The 4,122-nt window shown below is 51.0% G+C and overlaps 1 pseudogene; it reads right to left on the bottom strand.

Moving 5' to 3' along the window:
* Positions 1 to 222: 222 nt before the first annotated feature.
* On the bottom strand, positions 223 to 3,896 carry LOC121837648 (annotated as a pseudogene).
* Between the last annotated feature and the right edge of the window lie 226 nt (positions 3,897 to 4,122).

Genomic DNA, 4,122 nt, shown 5'->3' with positions numbered 1-4,122 from the left:
TACAACCCTCTCTAGAACACTGTAGTGGTGATTGTTGAGTGACCCACGTGCGACGTGGCTGGCACGAGACACGTGCGGACGGCTCAAAAGGAACGCAAGACGAGAGAGAGAGAACATGTATTTATTTAATGAAAGGTTCACTCGTCTATGGATTGGCGTCCCTGAGGCGAGAGGGAAAAGGAATGCAGGGATTTATAAGAAAGGGTAAGCGACAATGAATAAATCTAGATGAAGTGATGGACCCCAGAGTCCCTGATGTAGCTGATCAGGGAGTCCAGGATTTCTTTTCTGTGCTGCGGCTGTCCCTTGGGGTGGGTCCAGTCTTCAAGGTTCGTAGGCCTTTTCTCGCTGGGTGGCGAGTCCCATGACTCTACTCTAAAGTCTTCCAGGCCTTTGCATTCCCAGACCACGTGTTTCGTCGTTGCCATGGATCCCTCTGTGCATGTCTTGCACGTTGGGTCCTCGTGGTCCTTCAGTCCGAAGGATGCTTTTTTCGCCGGTGTTAGTGCCGTCCCTGTCCTGATTCGCCGTAGCCGAACCGTCTTCCATCTCGTGTACCCTGGTGGTATCGGGTCTTCCTCTGTTAGCAGAAGACCCTTCAGGTACAGTTTCCTCCCTTCTTTGGCTTGTTCGGCCATTTCATCTGGGTCTATTGACATTTCATTCGCCGTTTCGACTCGAGAGGTAAGGCCTGGCGCGAAGCTGGTGCTGCTAGCTGCCTCCGCTGCGGCCTGGTGAGCCCTCTCGTTCCCCGGGATATCGTTCTGTCCGGGTAGCCACTCGATCGTTATGTTGGAATCCAGCTTCCTGAGCTCCTCCGCAATATTCTTGATCTTCTTGACCGTTCTGCTTCTCGTTCTGCAGCTGCGGCAAGCTTTCAGTGCCGTCTGAGAGTCTGTGAAGATCCAGGCCCTGTTACCTGGGTCGATTCTTTCACGGATATCTTTGGCTGCGGCTAAAATTGCACGCAGTTCAGCCTCTTTAACCGAGGTTTGCGTTGGAAGCTTCTCTGACCAGGTCCCGTACCTGGCAATGTCGACAAAGGCTGCTGCGGCAGCCCCGTCGTCCTTCGCGGCATCCGTGTACCTTATTTCCTTACATTCAGTGTTCTCCGCGAGCCACTGGACGTGTTTCTTGGCTGCGAATTTTCTCTGTTTAGTTCGTTGCCCCTTGAATGTTGGCTTCTGATCAGTTACGCCTATGTCTTGCCATGGTGGGGAAGCCTCCTCGATCGGGGGCCTACCTTCCGTGGACTATCCTAGGATTTCCAATAGTCTTCGCCCATGTTTAGTCCTTTCGAGGCGTTGAAAGTGTGCGATTTGTTGTGACTCTGCTTTCTCCTCTATCTTGTTCATTCCTGCATATTTCCTTAGTTCGTCGAGGGGTGTGTATCTCGGTAGTCCAGTTACCACTCTCATGGTTGGATTGTTCAGTCTTTCAATTTGCTTCCACTGAGCCTTGGTGAGGTTCATCCAGTTGCAGCAGTAGAGCGCTCTGGATGTGAGGAGGGCTTCTGCCATGGTCCGAATTGCTTTTTCGTCCGCCCCCCACGATTTACTCGTTGTCCTCCGAATCAATTTCAGAGACTGGTCCCATACCTTCCTCAGTTCGGGTAGCCATTTGGTACTCCCAGCTGTTTCTTCAAATGTAACTCCAAGGATTTTTATGCTCGGACGCCGTTCTAGTTCTTTTCCCATGAGTTGAAATTGCACTTGCTGTGCAATCCCTTTTCTGTGGTCCTTTGGTCTCGCAACGACCATGTATTCGGTTTTTTCAGGGGACGGCTCCATCCCGACTTCCTCCAAGTACTTTGCAACTTCGTCGATGCCCCGTTGCATAGTGAACTCCTGGTCTCCCAGCGAGCCTCCTTTGGTCCACAATGTGACATCATCCGCGTATATTGTGAACCCGAGGTTTTCAATGCGTCGCAGTCTCGTTGGTAAATCTGCCATTACCATGTTAAATAATGTGGGCGATATCACTGCCCCCTGTGGTACGCCTCTGTTGTTGAGTGTTTCCGGGCCCATTGTGTTCCCGATTTTCAACTTAAACCTTCTATTGGCCAGAAAGTCTTTAAAGAATTTTAGCGCTCTGCCCCTTAGTCCACATCTCTTAGCTCCTTCTTTCACCGCCCAATGCGGAACGGCATCAAAGGCTTGTTTTATGTCAAGAGCAACTACAAGTCTTGGATCTATGCTCTTCTTGTCTGCCATCACGTCTTCGTATAGCAGCTTGAGACTGTCTGGTGTTCCCATGGCTTCTCTGAATCCTGTTTGCCTCGGGTCCAGCCTGTCGTAGGTCTCGAGGTACCATTGTACCCTCTGCAGGACCATTTTCTCCAAGACTTTGCAGATGCTGGACGTTAGTGAAACTGGTCTGAAATTTTCGATTCTATCCTGCGTCTTTCCGGGTTTAGGTATTGGTGTCACCCAAGAGATCTTCCAGGAGTCAGGGATCTTTCCTTTCTTCCATTTTTCGTTATATTTCTTCAATAGCTCTTCTTTGGCCTCTCCTGGGAGGTTACTAAGAGCCGTATATGTTATCCCGTCGGGTCCGGGTGCGCTTCCTTGTTTGGCTGAGTGGATGGCCTCAAGCAGCTCCCCCATGTTGAAAGGTTCGTCCATTCCCGGTTCTTTTGGTGGTTTTGCAGCCCAGCTCTTTGAGCGTATTTCGCCTCCCTGTTTTGCCGCCGTGATGTGCGGGAAAAATATCTGACTTGCTTTTACCGCCAGCCCCTCCTCCGTCATTTTCAGGCGAAGCGCAAGGTTCTGTGCTGCGTTCCGGCTCTTGCGTTTGTTCTTGTTCATCCCCCTGTAAGTCCGCCAGGCCTTTCCGAGTCCGGTACGTGCGTTGAATGATGCGCAGCGGCTTCTCCATCTATGCCGGCATAGCTCTTTGGAGTATTTCATAGCCATGGCAGTCGCTTTGTTGAGCTTGATCTTATGCGCCGTCGCCCTGCTTCTCCTGAATCTTGTTAACGCTTGTAGTCTACTAGCCCATAGGTTCAGAAGGTGGGTGTCCGGTGTCGGATCACCTTGTTTGACATTAACGTGGGTTCTTGCCTCCTTCATCGCCTTGCAGATGCTTTCCTCGATGTCTTCGTGCCGCTCCAGGCTGCTTAGAATTAGCTCCCGGAATCCGTCCCATTTTATGATCGGCGGAAGCTCCTTATCTTTCCGCCCACTTGGGTGTGTGACTGTGACCTCGATGGGGTAGTGGTCGCTGCCCTGTGTGTCCCTCCTTGGTGTCCATTGGGTGTCGAGGCGCTTTGTGGCCCACGTGAGATCTGGTGTAGTGTCCTTCTGGCGTTGTTGTTTGGCTAGTCGCGTCTTGACCCCTTGTTCATTGCGGAGTTCAAGCCCGGCTGTTTGCATGGCTGCGATGATGTCTCGGCCTTTCTTTGTGTTGGTGTCGTATCCCCATTCGCGGTGTTGTGCATTAAAGTCCCCTCCGACAATCAGTGGGTCTCCATCCGCCAGCTCGGATAGCTTTCGGATCCATTCTGCCGTCTCTCCATTTTTTAGGGTGGTATTGGGCTTTATGTAGACAGATGCCACCACCAGTTTGAGTTTACCTCGCTTTAGTCGGACAGCAACTACCTCCCTCTTGTCCGAGCAGAGTGCAGTGGTGTCTAGCTGCGTCTGTGGTATGTTTTGGAGTACGCAAACTGCCACTTATTCTTTCTTTTCAATGGGGTTCTTCTCCCTGCAGCTTGGCTTAGATTTGATGGTCGGAGTTAGGTAAACGTTGAAGCCGGTGATTGCCATGTCCGGTGTTTTAGTCTCCTGCAGCAGCAGAATTTCTGGTGGCGCAATTCTTTCGAAGCGAAGCTTGAGCTCCGCTGCTCTTGCCGAGAACGTGTTGCAATTCCACTGTAGGATCCATGTCGGTGCCATCTTGGTCTGTCCGGGTTCGTTAGTTCTATCTGCTATGCTTGAGTTCAGCAATTTCCTTTTTAATCTCTCCGAGTACTTGGAATACCATATTAAATCCCATTTCCACGTCTTTCTCGAATTTGGCGATTTTGAATTCTTGCTTCTCGAACCTTGCTTCGAGTGCTTGTACTTCCTTCTTCCAGGCTGGTAGTTCGGTGGACTTAGCCTTCGTGCGCTGGGCCCATTC

Source organism: Ixodes scapularis, unplaced genomic scaffold (genome assembly GCF_016920785.2).
Source record: "Ixodes scapularis isolate PalLabHiFi unplaced genomic scaffold, ASM1692078v2 PGA_scaffold4__175_contigs__length_147842914, whole genome shotgun sequence".
NCBI classification, from domain to species: domain Eukaryota; kingdom Metazoa; phylum Arthropoda; class Arachnida; order Ixodida; family Ixodidae; genus Ixodes; species Ixodes scapularis.
The sequence above is the reverse complement of the archived record's forward strand: the minus strand, read 5'-3'. Positions and strand labels throughout refer to the sequence as shown.